This window comes from Oncorhynchus gorbuscha, linkage group LG16, assembly GCF_021184085.1.
Source record: "Oncorhynchus gorbuscha isolate QuinsamMale2020 ecotype Even-year linkage group LG16, OgorEven_v1.0, whole genome shotgun sequence".
NCBI classification, from domain to species: Eukaryota; Metazoa; Chordata; class Actinopteri; order Salmoniformes; family Salmonidae; genus Oncorhynchus; species Oncorhynchus gorbuscha.
In genome coordinates, this window is record NC_060188.1 from 20,294,343 (window position 1) to 20,312,635 (window position 18,293).

At 43.2% G+C, this 18,293-nt stretch overlaps 1 protein-coding gene across 1 annotated transcript in view; it reads right to left on the reverse strand.

Annotated features, from left to right (window-relative positions):
• LOC123999542 (myocardin-related transcription factor A-like) overlaps window positions 1-17,875 on the reverse strand; it is a 58,124-nt gene extending 40,249 nt beyond the window's left edge. The window contains 2 exon segments of the mRNA XM_046305429.1: window positions 13,979-14,029; window positions 17,652-17,875. The gene's annotated coding sequence lies outside the window, so the exon portion shown is untranslated.
• Window positions 17,876-18,293: the final 418 nt, after the last annotated feature.

Genomic DNA, 18,293 nt, shown 5'->3' on the forward strand with positions numbered 1-18,293 from the left:
TGGCTACTCCTGGCTAACGTCTCTACCCCAAAGCAAGCACCAGTTAGCCTTGAGCTAGCCTCGAGCTAAGCCCATCTCCCGACTAGCCGAAGAGGTCCAACATTACCTCTTTTGCCATTTGGCCTGGACCCTTTACTGCCGACACGGAGCCCCGCCGATCCATCACGACTGGTCCGCCGACATAATCGTCCGAGGTGGTTTCAACAGGCTTTTCCGTTGCGACATTGCCAAAGATCCATCTGCTGGCCAAGGCCCGCGAGCTTTCTGAAACGCTGTGTCTCCAGCTCACCTAGCGTACTAGAGCACCTGTAGCATACTCCTGGGCTACAATTACCCGGGCCCACGACTGGTCTGTCGATGTCACCTCATGAAGAGGAATAAACAGACTCACCCCATCGCGACGTCCCCCAAAGGTTAACTCTCTAGCCCTCGCTATCTCCCTGCTTGCTAATTCGGCCTGCTAACGGCTAGCTTGTCTAGCCCGGGCCTACGAACTGTTAGCTTGATAGCACAGGCCTGCTAACCGTCTGAATCATCGCGTCCCAAACACTCTCTGAACCCATTTACTTACTATCTCTTTTTGATTTTTATTTTGTTTATACCTTCCGGAAACCTGCCTCACCCACTGTGATACGGAATCGCTATTACTTTTAATTTTATTTTTATGACTCACTCAAGAACCTCCAGACGCTAACCAGCTAACTAGCTACAAGCTATTTAGTCATTGTTAGTTTCTTTTTAAACCTGGATAACACTCGCCAGTCCAGCTTCCCTGCCCATCCACCGCTTCCCCCTGGACACTGATCTCTTGGCTACATAGCTGACGCACACTGGACTGTCCATTAATCACGGTACTCCATTCTGCTTGTTTGTTTTATCTGTCGGCCCAGTTGCCTAGTCAACGCCCTTTTACCTGCTGTTTGTTGTGCTAGCTGATTAGCCTCGCCTACTGTTTTTAGCTAGCTTTCCCAATTCAACACCTGTGATTACTGTATGCCTCGCTGTATGTCTCTCTCAAATGTCAATATGCCTTGTATACTGTTGTTCAGGTTAGTTATCATTGTTTTAGTTCACAATGGAGCCCCTAGATCCACTCTGCATACCCCTGTTACCTCCTTTGTCCCACCTCCCACACATGCGGTGACCTCACCCATTACAACCAGCATGTCCAGAGATACAACCTCTCTCATCATCACCCAGTGCCTGGGCTTACCTCCGCTGTACCTGCACCCCACCATACCCCTGTCTGCGCATTATGCCCTGAATATATTCTACCATGCCCAGAAACCTGCTCCTCTTATCCTCTGCCCCCAACGCTCTAGGCGACCAGTTTTGATAGCCTTTAGCCGCACCCTCATACTACTCCTTCTCTGTTCCGCGGTTGATGTGGAGGTAAACCCAGGCCCTGCATGTCCCCAGGTACCCTCATTTGTTGACTTCTGTGATCGAAAAAGCCTTGGTTTTATGCATGTCAACATCAGAAGCCTCCTCCCTAAGTTTGTTTTACTCACTGCTTTAGCACACTCTGCTAACCCTGATGTCGTGTCTGAATCCTGGCTCAGGAAGGCCACCAAAAATTCAGAGATTTCCATACCCAACTATAACATCTTCCGTCAAGATAGAACTGGGGGCGGAGTTGCAGTCTACTGCAGAGATAGCCTGCAAAGTAATGTCATACTTTCCAGGTCCATACCCAAACAGTTTGAACTACTAATTTTGAAAATTACTCTCTCCAGAAATAAGTCTGTTGCCGCCTGCTACCGACCACCCTCAGCTCCCAGCTGTGCCCTGGACACCATTTGTGAATTGATCGCCCCCCATCTAGCTTCAGAGTTTGTTCTGTTAGGTGACCTAAACTGGGATATGCTTAACACCCCGGCAGTCCTACAATCTAAGCTAGATGCCCTCAATCTCACTCAAATCATCAAGGAACCCACCAGGTACAACCCTAACTCTGTAAACAAGGGCACCCTCATAGACGTCATCCTGACCAACTGGCCCTCCAAATACACCTCCGCTGTCTTCAACCAGGATCTCAGTGACCACTGCCTCATTGCCTGTATCCGCCACGGAGCCGCAGTCAAACGACCACCCCTCATCACTGTCAAACGCTCCCTAAAACACTTCTGTGAGCAGGCCTTTCTAATCGACCTGGCCCGGGTATCCTGGAAGGACATTGACCTAATCCCGTCAGTTGAGGATGCCTGGTCATTCTTTAAAAGTAACTTCCTCACCATTTTAGATTTTTAATTTTTTAAATTTTACCTTTATTTAACCAGGCAAGTCAGTTAAGAACATATTCTTATTTTCAATGACTGCCTGGGAACAGTGGGTTAACTGCCTGTTCAGGGGCAAAACGACAGATTTGTACCTTGTCAGCTCGGGGGTTTGAACTCGCAACCTTACGGTGACTAGTCCAACGCTCTAACCACTAGGCTACGCTGCCGCCCCTCAAGATAAGCATGCTCCGTTCAAAAAATGCAGAACCAAGAACAGATACAGCCCTTGGTTCACTCCAGACCTGACTGCCCTCGACCAGCACAAAAACATCCTGTGGCGGACTGCAATAGTATCGAATAGCCCCCGTGATATGCAACTGTTCAGGGAAGTCAGGAACCAATACACACAGTCAGTCAGGAAAGCTAAGGCCAGCTTCTTCAGGCAGAAGTTTGCATCCTGTAGCTCCAACTCCAAAAAGTTCTGGGACACTGAAGTCCATGGAGAACAAGAGCACCTCCTCCCAGCTGCCCACTGCACTGAGGCTAGGTAACACGGTCTCCACCGATAAATCCATGATTATCGAAAACTTCAATAAGCACTTCTCAACGGCTGGCCATGCCTTCCGCCTGGCTACTCCAACCTCGGCCAACAGCTCTGCCCCCCCCCCCGCAGCTCCTCGCCCAAGCCTCTCCAGGTTCTCCTTTACCCAAATCCAGATAGCAGATGTTCTGAAAGAGCTGCAAAACCTGGACCCGTACAAATCAGCTGGGCTTGACAATCTGGACCCTCTATTTCTGAAACTATCTGCCGCCATTGTCGCAACCCCTATTTACCAGCCTGTTCAACCTCTCTTTCATATCGTCTGAGATCCCCAAGGATTGGAAAGCTGCCGCAGTCATCCCCCTCTTCAAAGGGGGAGACACCCTGGACCCAAACTGTATAGACCTATATCCATCCTGCCCTGCCTATCTAAGGTCTTCGAAAGCCAAGTCAACAAACAGGTCACTGACCATCTCGAATCCCACCGTACCTTCGCCGCTGTGCAATCTGGTTTCCGAGCCGGACACGGGTGCACCTCAGCCACACTCAAGGTACTAAACGATATCATAACCGCCATCGATAAAAGACAGTACTGTGCAGCCGTCTTCATCGACCTCGCCAAGGCTTTCGACTCTGTCAATCACCATATTCTTATCGGCAGACTCAATAGCCTCGGTTTTTCGGATGACTGCCTTGCCTGGTTCACCAATTACTTTGCAGACAGAGTTCAGTGTGTCAAATCGGAGGGCATGCTGTCCGGTCCTTTGGCAGTCTCTATGGGGGTGCCACAGGGTTCAATTCTCGGGCCGACTCTTTTCTCTGTATATATCAATGATGTTGCTCTTGCTGCGGGCGATTCCCTGATCCACCTCTACGCAGACGACACCATTCTATATACTTTTGGCCCATCATTGGACACTGTGCTATCTAACCTCCAAACGAGCTTCAATGCCATACAGCACTCCTTCCGTGGCCTCCAACTGCTCTTAAACGCGAGTAAAACCAAATGCATGCTTTTCAACCGATCGCTGCCTGCACCCGCATGCCCGACTAGCATCACCACCCTGGATGGTTCCGACCTTGAATATGTGGACATCTATAAGTACCTAGGTGTCTGGCTAGACTGCAAACTCTCCTTCCAGACTCACATCAAACATCTCCAATCGAAAATCAAATCAAGAGTCGGCTTTCTATTCCGCAACAAAGCCTCCTTCACTCACGCCGCCAAGCTTACCCTAGTAAAACTGACTATCCTACCGATCCTCGACTTCGGCGATGTCATCTACAAAATGGCTTCCAACACTCTACTCAGCAAACTGGATGCAGTCTATCACAGTACCATCCGTTTTGTCACTAAAGCACCTTGTACCACCCACCACTGCGACTTGTATGCTCTAGTCGGCTGGCCCTCACTACATATTCGTCGCCAGACCCACTGGCTCCAGGTCATCTACAAGTCCATGCTAGGTAAAGCTCCGCCTTATCTCAGTTCACTGGTCACGATGGCAACACCCATCCATAGCACGCACTCCAGCAGGTGTATCTCACTGATCATCCCTAAAGCCAACACCTCATTTGGCTGCCTTTCGTTCCAGTACTCTGCTGCCTGTGACTGGAACGAACTGCAAAAATCGCTGAAGTTGGAGACTTATCTCCCTCACCAACTTCAAACATCAGCTATCCGAGCAGCTAACCGATCGCTGCAGCTGTACATAGTCTATTGGTAAATAGCCCACCCATTTTCACCTACCTTATTCCCATACTGTTTTTACACTGTTTTTTTATTTATTTACTTTTCTGCTCTTTTGCACACCAATCAATATCTCTACCTGTACATGACCATCTGATCATTTATCACTCCAGTGTTAATCTGCAAAATTGTATTATTCGCCTACCTCCTCATGCCTTTTGCACACATTGTATATAGACTGCCCATTTTTTTTCTACTGTGTTATTGACTTGTTAATTGTTTACTCCATGTGTAACTCTGTGTTGTCTGTTCAAACTGCTATGCTTTATTTTGGCCAGGTCGCAGTTGCAAATGAGAACTTGTTTTCAACTAGCCTACCTGGTTAAATAAAGGTGAAATAAAAAAATATAAAAAAATTGCTGGGAGGTCATTGCTGGGAGGTCATTGCAGAGATTTTCCTAGGGAATTTTGCTGGAAGTAAATTTGCTAGAGAGATTTGCTGGGAGGTCATTGCAGAGATTTTGCTAGAGGTTGATTTTGCTGGGAGTTCATTGCTGAGAGTTGGTATGTTTTGTGAGTTTGTTGCTCAGATAGAGCTTATTTGATGTCCTTTGTTTCTTAGTTTGTTCGTGAAATTGTTTAATATTCTGTTTCATTTGTTCCCAGGGGGGAAGGGGAAGGCACCTAGGGAGTGCTTAGGCAAGAGGCCCGCGGGCATACATATTCCCGTAGCATATTCGTGTCTAGGCACACTAGGTAAGACCTGGGCGGACCACCCCCTGTATTTTCGTTAGGACACCAGGTGGTGCTAAATTAGGTAAGTAGTGGGTAGGCAGGTAAGATAGCAGAGGAGGGGCCTTAGATTTACTTTCTTTGCTTTGGTTCCGTCCAGCCCCTTTTCCCCATTTTACCGTGTAAAGGAATAAAGTCCTTGTAAACGGTACCACATTCTGTCTGTTGTCATCCTTACTCGCACCTACAGTCCATACCTTTTTCACTTCACGGAGAGTTTAGTTGTAGCAGGGTGTTGCGTTCCCTCTTCATAGAGGCGTGCGTAACAATTACACAGGTGCACCTTGTGCTAGGGACAATAAGGCCACATAAAAAATGTGCAGTTGTCACACAACACAATGCCACAGATGTCTCAAGTTGAGGGAGGGTGCAATTGGCATGCTGACTGCAGGAATGCCACCAGAGCTGTTGCCAGAGAATTTATTAACTTCTCCACAAAAAGCCACCTCCAACATCCTTTTAGAGAATTTGGCTGTAGGTCCAACCGGCCTCACAACCGCAGACCACGTGTCACCATGCCAGTACAGGACTTCCACATCTGTGGGATTGTCTGAGACCAGCCACCCGGACAGATGATGAAATTGTGGGTTTACACAACCTGAAGAATTTCGGCACAAACGGTCAGAAACTGTCTCATGGAAGCTCATCTGCATGCTGGTCGTCCTCATCAGGGTCTTAATCTGACTACAGTTTGGTGTCATAAACCCACTTCAGTTGGGAAATGCTCACCTTCGATATCCACTGGCACGCTGGAGAAGTGTGCTCTTCACAGATGAATCCCGGTTTCAAATGGTGGCGGCAGCATAGCCTAGTGGTTAGAGCGTTGGACTAGTAACCGAAAGGTTGCAAGTTCGAATCCCCGAGCTGACAAAGTACAAATCTGTCTTTCTGCCCCTGAACAGGCAGTTAACCCACTGTTCCTAGGCCGTCATTGAAAATAAGAAGTTGTTCTTAACTGACTTGCCTAGTAAAATAAAGGTAAAATAAAAATGTAAAATCTTTTTAAAAATGTACCGGGCTTGCATGGCGTGTGGACGAGCGGTTTACTGATGTCAACGTTGTGAACAGAGTGCCCCACGGTGGCGGTGCGGTTATGGTATGGTCAGGCATAAGCTACAGACACAATTGCATTTTATCGATGGCTGTTTGAATGCAATTTTTAAAAGGTAGAGAACGGCGAAATTTGATATTTAAATGAAACCAGTTAATAGTACTGTAGGTTGACCCAATTATGAAAAATGACTAGCTGGTAGGTTGACAAAGTTGATCATAAAGTTACTGGTCCCCTCCCCCTGTGTCAAACGCACACTCAATGTCAACAAAACAAAGGAGATGATCATGGACTTCAGGAAACAGCAGAGGGAGCAGCCCTCTATCCACATCAACGGGACATTAGTGGGGAAGGTGGAAAGCTTCAAGTTCCTCGGCGTACACATCACGGACAAACTGAAATGGTCCACCCACACAGAGAACGTGGTGAAGAAGGCGCAGCAGCGCCTCTTCAACCTCAGGAGGCTGAAGAAATTTGGCTTGTCACCAAAAACACTCAACCTTTTACAGATGCACAATCGAGAGCATCCGGTCAGGCTGTATCACCGCCTGGTACAGCAACTGCTCCGCCCACAACCGTAAGGCTCTCCAGATGGTAGTGAGGTCTGCATGCATCACCGGGGGCAAACTACCTGCCCTCCAGGACACCTACACCACCCGATGTCACAGGAAGGCCATAAAGATCATCAAGGACAACAACCACCTGAGCCACTGCCTGTTTATCCTGCTATCATCCAGAAGACAAGGTCAGTACAGGTGCATCAAAGCTGGGACCGAGAGACTGAAAAACAGATCCCATCTCAAGGCCATCAGACTGTTTATTTTTTATGTATTTTTTATTTCACCTTTATTTAACCAGGTAGGCCAGTTGAGAACACCTTTATTTAACCAGGTAGGCCAGTTGAGAACACCTTTATTTAACCAGGTAGGCCATTTGAGAACACCTTTATTTAACCAGGTAGGCCAGTTGAGAACACCTTTATTTAACCAGGTAGGCCAGTTGAGAACACCTTTATTTAATCAGGTAGGCCAGTTGAGAACACCTTTATTTAATCAGGTAGGCCAGTTGAGAACACGTTCTCATTTACAATTGCGACCTGGCCAAGATAAAGCAAAGCAGTTCGACAGATACAACGACACAGAGTTACACATAACAAACATACAGTCAATAATACAGTATAAACAAGTCTATATACAATGTAAACAGCCATCACTAACATTGAGCAGCTGCTGCCAACATACTGACTCAATCTCTAACCACTTTAATAATTAAAAATGTAATGTAATAAATGTATCACTAGCCACTTAATATAATGTTTACATACCCTGCATTACTCATCTCAAATCAAATCAAATCCAATTTTATTTGTCAAATACACATGGTTAGCAGATGTTAATGCGAGTGTAGCGAAATGCTTGTGCTTCTAGTTCCGACAATGCAGTGATAACCAACAAGTAATCTAACTAACAATTCCAAAAACTGTCTTATACACAGTGTAAGGGGATAAAGAATATGTACATAAGGATATATGAATGAGTGATGGTACAGAGCAGCATACAGTAGATGGTATCGAGTACAGTATATACATATGAGATGAGTATGTAGACAAGTAAACAAAGTGGCATAGTTAAAGTGGCTAGTGATACATGTATTACATAAGGATGCAGTCGATGATGTAGAGTACAGTATATACGTATGCATATGAGATGAATAATGTAGGGTAAGTAACATTATATAAGGTAGCATTGTTTAAAGTGGCTAGTGATATATTTACATCATTTCCCATCAATTCCCATTATTAAAGTGGCTGGAGTTGGGTCAGTGTCAATGACAGTGTGTTGGCAGCAGCCACTCAATGTTAGTGGTGGCTGTTTAACAGTCTGATGGCCTTGAGATAGAAGCTGTTTTTCAGTCTCTCGGTCCCAGCTTTGATGCACCTGTACTGACCTCGCCTTCTGGATGATAGCGGGGTAAACAGGCAGTGGCTCGGGTGGTTGATGTCATATGTGCATACTGTACTTGTTCCCATCTACTGCATCTTGCCTAAGCCGTTCGGCCATCGCTCATCCATATATTTGTATGTACATATTCTTATTCATTCATTTACACTTGCGTGTATAACGTAGCTGTTGTGAAGTTGTTAGATTACTTGTTAGATATTACTGCATGGTCAGAACTAGAAGCACAAGCATTTCGCTTCACTCGCATTAACATATTCTAACCATGTGTATGTGACAAATAAAATGTGATTTGGATCCAGGAGGCAGATTTACGAACAGCTTTACGCAACGTCACGTAAAGCTGGAAATGTCAAACACCTATGGTAGTCTTATAATCTTAACTCATTTAAATATGTAAAACCTGAACAGTCATCACATGAGCACATCATATGGCTTTGTTTACAAACCGTGAGATGGCTCAAGCAGAACGATACATAACCCTTATCAACTCTGTGTTGTGGCTGGATGCCAGTGTTAATTTACCGTTACATTATTTTCCGAAGAATGAAGACATCTGACAGCAGTGGCTGCTTTTCATTTCGGGGGGACCGGCTGCACCGAAAATTACGATCATGTCACGCGTGTGCAGAGCAAATTTAGAGCGAAGATGCTTTATCAATTGGGAAGAACATTGGATGGGTCTTGCCAGGAAGCTCCTGTACCATCATGGACAGTGGATCAGTGGATGTTACAAGCTCTGACCATAATGTACGTGACAGAGGTTGAGGAGTCTGACACGGTGGCTGTAACTGTGGTTGTTTTGACTGTAAACTTCTGTAACACACCTGATAGTCACTATATGGTTTTTGTTCTATAGCATTTGTAATTGAACATCGGAGAATCATATTTTTGCCATTCTATTGTGTGGGTTGTTGTCTTATAGTTAATGTAGCTTGTGTCATTGGGGCTCATCGTGATGATTAGGGGGGGTGTATTATTCCCATCTCCTTTTATCTTTCCACTCATCGAGCTGTAATAAGACACTGGAGAAACTCCAACATCTACTCTGTCTGCACTGCTTCCCAGGCAACCACCGCAGCAGGAATGCTGGAATACTAAATCGGCTTTAGCAAGAAAAAGAAAGGGGGATATGCTGTGAAGCCAGACCCAACATAGTGTAAGCCATAGATATTCATTTCAGGCACACAAAAACTCCAAATACAAAACATTGAAAAGTTTCACTAAAAAGTGCACGGCCAAACGCGTCTGCCCGGTCAAATGACGTCTAACCATTATTTCCCATCTTTATTATTCTCATGAGTGTTCATGTTGATCAATATTTCAGCTATGCTGGCCTATTGTAAATAATCCAATAAAGATCTGATCAATACATACAATTCTGAACATATTTTTCTTTATAATGCTAATGCAAGGGCACCAATAAATTGCACTTATTGTATGCTGTTTTCATGTACATTCCTGATATTCAACAGTCCATGATCAGCTCTGTCAACCATGAGAGCATTTTGCTGAGAAAATGGGTTGGTGCATACTGTTTTGGCTCAGAATGACATGTGGTCCATTGTTTACCTGGTCATCAATAACTTGTGGCCCACTTACCTTGTTACCTGGCAATGTACACAGGGATGTTTGAAAGAGCTGTCAGTCAAGGAGAGCACATGAATATAAACTCCCTGCCCACTCAGACAGTTCTTTCAGGCTTACTGATCGTTAAGCTGAGAGAAGGTAAAATGTATTAAATTCTGAGCATGTTTGGTCATTAAAAGGCTATTTTTACTTGGGAAATAGGATGACTGTGCGGGACCTTTAAGTCAACATGCCAGTAACCTGAGCCCGATGGGCGGATTAACACAGCTGCCCTCTGTGAACCAAAATCACAACAATAGCCTCATGATACTCGAGCCATGTTCCAGAGGCTTCCACCTTTACACAATCTAGCTACAACTGTTGGAGCACATACAAAAACATATTATGCTGTTAGGACAAGGGAGCGCCACCACTCCACACTTTTCAAGCTGAGGGAGAGGTCACAAGAGAAGCATTGCATGGGAAGTCTGAGTTCACACAACCTTTGAACTCCACTGGTGACCTTCCCCAGGGCTTTTCAATCCTTCAAGAAAACAGGTTATTTTCAAACCGGGCTCTTTCTAAAAACAGGTTCATAATATACGATGTCAGTTTCCATGGCAACCCATCCCCTTTCGTCAAACTTGCTCCACTGCCCTTGTCCACTTCTTGCCGTAGATAGATGTAGGCCTGGGCTATGTGCTGAAAGGGTGCTGCTTATTAGTAGCCAGCAGAAAATGAGTTATCCATCTTTTACAAACTGTCACACTTTTGGTTCTTATGAAATGAGTCAAGTCAGCTGCTGACGAGTGTTATAAGAGTGACTCACCTGTAATTTCCCAGAAAGGTATTACGCAGAGTGCTTTAATCATATACACTTATGGTAATTGAGTTCTACCAAAACCATCAACTGTCCATAATTAAATTGAAATAGTTTCACTAATATTTAACTAAGCCAAAAGATGCCGCAGGGACTCTCCAGGAAGCTCTAGTTAAAGTGACATGGTAACCTGAAGGGTTGTTGTGAACTTGTGATAGATACAATGATACACGATAACAGAAGACAACAGAACGATAGCTAGAAGAGTCATAAAAATGATAAAACACTGGACTGTTGTCCAGGTAAACCATGTTGACTTGACAACCAGTTGGGAAACAGAGTAGAAGTCCTACTGAGACAAAACAGCTGACAGAAATGTTAAACAAACCCAGAATTATTCAAACACAACATACCCAAATATCCTATAGACACACTTTAATCCTGTACTTTCAGAGACCCGTTTTGCTTATTATAAATGATCTTGGTCATGTGCTGTTGGAGGGACTTTTACTTTCCCTTAGAATGACAGCACGCCACACCTGTAGCATGTACTGAGCACTAACAGACTATCACCATGTTGCACAATGAGTTACTGCATCCCTCAACTGGACCACATGTGACTGACCTCATCGTTTCACCATGGATATTAGGCTATGTGTTATTTTGCTTCTGTATCTTGTCCATATAATTTCTCCTGATATTTACCCAACTTTGGAGTCTTCCTCCACCTGGAACCCAGATAAATCACATCATTTGATAGACACTGATCTCAAGACCCAGAGCATTGAGCTTACACTGTAATGCTCTCCTGTCAGAACTCTCGCCATCTGAACACTTTTTAATACCTGGGATTCTGGCTTTGGTCTTAACCTCTTCAGTCGACCCTCTACTTTTTCGAACATTCTGTTAAAAATCGCGCAACATTTCAGCGCCCTGCTACTCAGGCCAGGAATATAGTATATGCATATGATTAGTATGTGTGGATAGAAAACACTCATTAGACGTTTATAAAACTGGTTAAATCACGGCTGTGACTATAACAGAACGTGCGTTTCATCGAAAAGTGCAAGAAAATCTGATCACTGAAAATGGAAATATATATCCATGCGCGACTTCCAGGAATTGTTCAAAGTGAACCGAATTACATGAGACCGAGATTTCAGTGCCTACAGCTTCCACACAATGTCTAGAGTCTTGTCATTTGATTCAGCTTTGATTCTTGGTCAAACTGAATCAAGGGAACCGATTCCCTCCGGTCTAGGACCGGATGTTTTGGTCGAGCTCTCTTCAGACATCTTTTCGAGACGGACAGCTAAAGAATTTACATCGCCTCCTGATGAATTTGATCGCTTATTAACGTGTACTAATACCTAAAGTTGCATTACAAAAGTATTTCGAAGTGTTTTGTGAAAGTTTATCGTCGACTTTTTGAATTAAAAAAATGACGTTACGTTATGAAACGCTATTTTTTTCCGTTTATCACACAGTCTTCATAGATCGATATCTAGGCTATATATGGACCGATTTAATCGAAAAAAAGACCCAATAGTGATTATGGGACATCTAGGAGTGCCAACAAAGAAGATGGTCAAAGGTAATGAATGTTTTATATTTTATTTGTGCGGTTTGTGTAGCGACGACTATGCTAATTATTTTGTTTACGTCCCCTGCGGGTCTTTTGGGGTGTTACATGCTATCAGATAATAGCTTCTCATGCTTTCGCCTAAAAGCATTTTAAAAATCTGACTTGTTGCCTGGATTCACAACGAGTGTAGCTTTAATTCAATACCCTGCATGTGTATTTTAATGAACGTTTGAGTTTTAACTAATACTATTAGCATTTAGCATAGCGCATTTGCATTTCCAGAGCTCTAGATGGGACGCCTGCGTGCCAGGTAGGAGCAAGAGGTTAATGGTATAGACCTACAGTAGTGTATCCCCTGCCAGGTTAATACTCAGTAGACTAATGTTCATTTTAGCATTAAAAACACTAAAAGGATCGTCCGTTTCTTGATTTGCAAAGCAACTGCAACCGACAGAGCTCATCTTTCAAGACCTTTTATTACCAATAGAACTTTTGGAGATAAAGGCTATCATGTCAGGAGATGGAAACCAACTCCACACAGGCATCTGCCTACCTGCCTATGAAATACAAATAAACACCCAGGCTCTCAATTTCTATTTCAAACAAGCTTCACATTCTGTGAGGAAGTGTAAGGTCAGGTTTTTGGAGTGAGACAAAAAACAGATGTTCAAAGCTGTGCGAGTCTGACTGGCACAAAAAGACTGGCCTAACAACACCCAAAGCCTCCATGTCCCCTACTTTACACAACACTGCCTAACTGTGAACCCTCCTATCCCAATTCTTCACCATGGACAGTTTGTTCAATGATTCATTACAGTCGGCACTGAGAACAAGCTGGACTGAATTTGAAGAGCACGGTCTGAGATTCAACACCTTAATCATTTCCCCTGCCAAAGCAATGACATCATAGCCCGGGCCTCTCTGCATCCCTCATGTTCAGACAGAAAAAGTCCTGCATCACCACCACGTGATCCGCACTTATTTTCCTTCACAGTCGAGAAATAATACAAATCAGGTTTTAGGGTTCACTGTTTGTTGTTAAGCATGGGACCATTGGGGCAGCATGTAGACAGCATGGCAGTCTAAAGCCCTTCCTCCTAGGCCACTGTTGGGAGTAGCCGGAGGACTTGCTGTCTCTGATGATGTCACTGGGTCCACTACTGACAGAACTGTCAATCATATCTACAACCAACACACTGATCATTTACATGGAATTAGCAAACCAAAACTAGCCCAGTACATGCTGTGTTTGTGTTTACATACCAAGTTGTACATTACAGTGTGTGTGGAACAGTTACTAACTCAGAAAGTGGGTTCTTATTCTTAGCATTAATGTTATTATGGTGCAAACACAGTACTGGTGTACAGTGCAATATATCAATCAATACTGTTACAAGTTTCAGCCCCGGTAATGAAACATTAGGATTCAAAGAGATTGACACTTCTATGCCAAGATTCAGATTGTATTTCAACTACCTATAATTTTGTTCACTTTGAAGTGAGATATGAACTGAACATGGATGAGCTAAATGAACTCAAGACATGATTCAAAGAAAGTGGAGGAGATGAAAGAAGATGAAAAACAAGATGAAAACAAACTAACTAGACCTTCATGATAGAAGAAAAAAGATTTACAGTACAGGCAGAGCAAAATGATTATGATAGCAGTAAGATCGATCATAAGAACAGTATGTCTTCAACCAAATTGAGTGTGTAATCCTGAGATTACGAGAGGCGTTTGGGCATAGCATACCTGGTCTATTTCCTGTTTAACAAGGTCCTGGGTGTTTCCATTTCAATGGGGCTGCTCTCATTGTGAAAAGGTGAAAGGAGAGGGGAGGGGTAGTGAGGATAAAAGAGAGATACAACATGTAAACAGATTACATAAATATCTTAATCTCTAAACCTTAGATAAAATGTATTTTAGATCCTAATTCCTGTCCAAGGAGCAGGCCAACTGTTTTCAGGTCTCCCATTTACTCAAAGCTCAAGCTTGATAGAGATTAGATGCTAGGTAGACCCACCACACGTAAGTATAATACAGCATTTAGATAATCCATCTGTTTATAGGCACTGACAATAGAAACAGTAGGCCAAGTGGAGAGGATCAGCCTGAATAGGGTTATCTGTGAGCCTAATAAATATGAAGCACTTATGTCATTGCCGGAAAATAAAAGATAAGAGATTTGACACAAGGATAGGTTTATATTTTTTGCCAAATCGACACAAATCTAAGCCTTGAGAAAGATAACAGGCAGGATGTGAATCCACAACACTAGCCCACTCCACTTTTACAGGCAATATTAATGTTAATTTATAAACTTGGTGGTTCGAGCCCTGAATGCTGATTGGCTGACAGCCGTGGTATATCAAACCGTATACCACGGGTAAGACAAAACATTTATTTTTACTGCTCTAATTACATTGGTAACCAGTTTATAATAGCAATAAGGCACCTCAGGGGTTTGTGGTACATGGCCAATAGTCCAGGCACTCTGCGGTGTGTGGTGCCTAAGAACAGCCCTTAGCTGTGGTATATTGGCCATATACCACACCCCCCCGTGCCTTATTGCTTAACTAACCCAGTTCAGTTGAGAAGGGTGAAATTGCAGACTGCAATTTGGGGCGTTCCTGCATTAGCAGGAATCCCTCTTTATACTTCTATTTTTAAGATAGGACATGCAGGAGGCGGCGGCGTTAATGCACAATAACGTTGGATGCAAGCCTCCGTCCTCCCAAAGAAGGGGCTGGGGCGACAACAGTAATAACACCGGTAAACAGTGTAAACAGCGCGTCAAACTGGTTGACGCTGATCTTCAGTGCGTAATTATTTTTTTCCGCAGGCCATCTTATAATTTGTCCCGGTACAAATGTATTGAACGTGCATTTCACATTATGGTAGCCTACCCTTTTGGCTTTTTCTATATCAATTTAAATATTTTTGAACGAAGAGCCATTTGGGAGCCAAATGAGCCAGCTCTTTTACATGAACCGAGCCAATGAGCCGGCTCAATGCCCATCACTACTCGACACCACGCAGAATATGTGATTAGCTAGAACGAGCTGTGCGGCCACACAAGTTTTCAGTCAAACATTCACGCTTGCCATAGAGTTGAAATATGTATATTTAGCTAGCTACACATCTACCTCTACTGCACCTGCTGTCTCGACTAGAGGTCGACCGATTAATTGGAATGGCCCGATTAATTAGGGCCGATTTCAAGTTTTCATAACAAATCAGAAATCGGTATTTTTGGGCACAGATTTTAACTATTTTTTAAAAATACCTTTATTTAACTAGGCAAGTCAGTTAAGAACACATTCTTATTTTCAATGACGGCCTAGGAACGGTGGGTTAACTGCCTTGCTCAGGGCAGAACGACAGATTTTCACCTTGTCAGCTCGTGGGACACAATCTTGCAACCTTACCGTTAACTAGTCTAATGCTATAACCACCTGCCTCTCGTTGCACTCCACAAGGAGACTGCCTGTTACGCGAATGCGGTCGAAGCCAAGGTAAGATGCTAGCTAGCATTAAACTTATCTCTTAAAAAAACTATCAATCATAATCACTAGTTATAACTACACATGGTTGATGATATTACTAGTTTATCTAGCGTGTCCTGCGTTGCATATAATCGATGCAACGCTGGGGGATGATTTAACAAAAGCGCATTTGCGAGAAAAGCACAATCGTTGGACGACTGTACCTAACCATAAACACCAATGCCTTTCTTAAAATCAATACACAGATGTATATATTTTTAAACCTGCATATTTAGCTAAAAGAAATCCAGGTTAGCAGGCTATATTAACCAGGTGAAATTGTGTCACTTCTCTTGCGTTCATTGCACGCAGAGTCAGGGTATATGCAACATTTTGGGCAGCCTGGCTCATTGCGAACTAATTTGCCAGAATTTTACGTAATTATGACATAACATTGAAGGTTGAACAATGTAACAAGAATATTTCGACTTAGGGATGCCACCCGTTAAGATAAAATACTGAACGGTTCCGTATTTCATTGAAATAAACGTTTTGTTTTCAAAATTATAGTTTCCAGATTCGACCATATTAATGACCAAAGGCTCGTATTTGTGTGTGTTATGTTATAATTAAGTCTATGATTTGATAGAGCATTCTGACTGAGCGGAGGTAGGGAGCAGCAGGCTCGTAAGCATTCATTCAAACAGCACTTTCGTGCGTTTGCCAGCAGCTCTTCGCAAGCACAATGCTGTTTATGACTTCAAGCCTATCAGCCTAATGGCTGGTGTAACCAATGTGAAATGGCTAGCTAGTTAGCAGGATGCGCGCTAATAGCGTTTCAAACATCACTCGCTCTGAGACTTGGTGAAGTTATTCACCTTGCTCTGCAAGGGCCGAGGCTTTTGTGGAGCGATGGGTAACGCTACTTCGAGGGTGGCTGTTATCGATGTGTTCCTGGTTCGAGCCCAGGTAGCGGCGAGGAGAGGGACGGAAGCTATACTGTTACACTGGCAATACTATAGTGCCTATAAGAACATCCAATAGTCAAAAGGTATATATAATACAAATGGTATAGAGAAATAGTCCTGTAAATACTATATTAACTACAACCTAAAACCTCTTACCTTGGAATATTGAAGTCTCAGGTTAAAAGGAACCACCAACTTTCATATGTTCTCATGTTCTGAGCAAGGAACTCAAACGTTAGCTTTTACTTCTCCAACACTTTGTTTTTGCATTATTTAAACCAAATTGAACATGTTTCATTATTTATTTGAGGCTAAATATATTTTTATTGATGTATTATATTAAGTTAAAATAAGTGTTCCTTCAGTATTGTTGTATTTGTCATTATTACAAAGAAAAAATAAAAATCGGCTGATTAATCGATAGCGTCATTTTTTGGTCCTCCGATAATCGGTATCGGCGTTGAAAAATCATAATCGGTCGACCTGTAGTCTCGACCTCTGAATGCTCGACTATGAAAAACCAACTCACCTTTACTTGTTGCATCTTCTATAACCACTGTGATTATTTTACCCTGCTGGTCATATAGCTATGCAAATCTTGAAAAACGATAAGGCCAGATGTCAAAATGTCTTACCTAGCAAGTCACGTTAGCAGCGTTGAGTGTTTAGGCTACCATTGTGATTGAAAACTAGGTAGATAGTTAATTTTAGGGAACTAGCCATCAAACCAAACACTATCTAACCATTGTGGTAATTGTGCTGTAACTATTACGTAATGCGCTCGCTAGATGCTAGGTATATAAGACTCATGGCTCGTGCCAGTGCAGCAGCCATAAACCAGATTTTAGCCCCGCGTAGCCAGATGTGTGTGGGTGCACTGTTGCTAAACTGGCTAATCACTGGCCAGCTCCCGAGTCTGATTGCGATTATTTGATAGCTAACCTAGTTGCTAACATTATCGATTCAACTCACCTCGCAAGAGACACACGCTGCTGCAGTGCTGGTGGTATGGAACCGAGACCGCAAGCATTCGAGCGGTGACGGCAGAAAAGTTATGGTCGACATGTTCGTCGCATTTCCATTGGTCTTCAATCAAATCGATACTTTACTGACCGTTGTTAAAGCTAGCTAGCTAATAACATTCAACAACATTTAATGACAACAAACTGCTCACTCAAACGAGTGTCAAACCAGCAAGAATAACAATCCTTCAGAATAAGAGTTCTGTCCTGTAGTCTTTAATTGTAAATGATTAAATAAGGAAAATAATTATGGGCAGTATCTTAATACTCGATATATCTTATACCAGTTAAGTAAAAATAATTATATTATATTTTATTCGCATTAAACTGTTTTCCCCAAATGATAAAACAAAAATGTGCGTGTACTTTTATCAACTATTTCGAATGCGTGTCAAAATAAAAGTCTAAAACATATCACACATCCCATTCCAGGCCCACAATATCAATCGTCTCTACACCAACATCAGTACAGAAGTAGGGTTTGAAAGCAGTTAAAAATCCTATTTAATCCCGATGTCTTCCGCCCAAGCAAAGATCCTGCAGTTCTAACAAAGGATTCTCAATTTAATGGCCAGATGTTTGGGAAAACCAT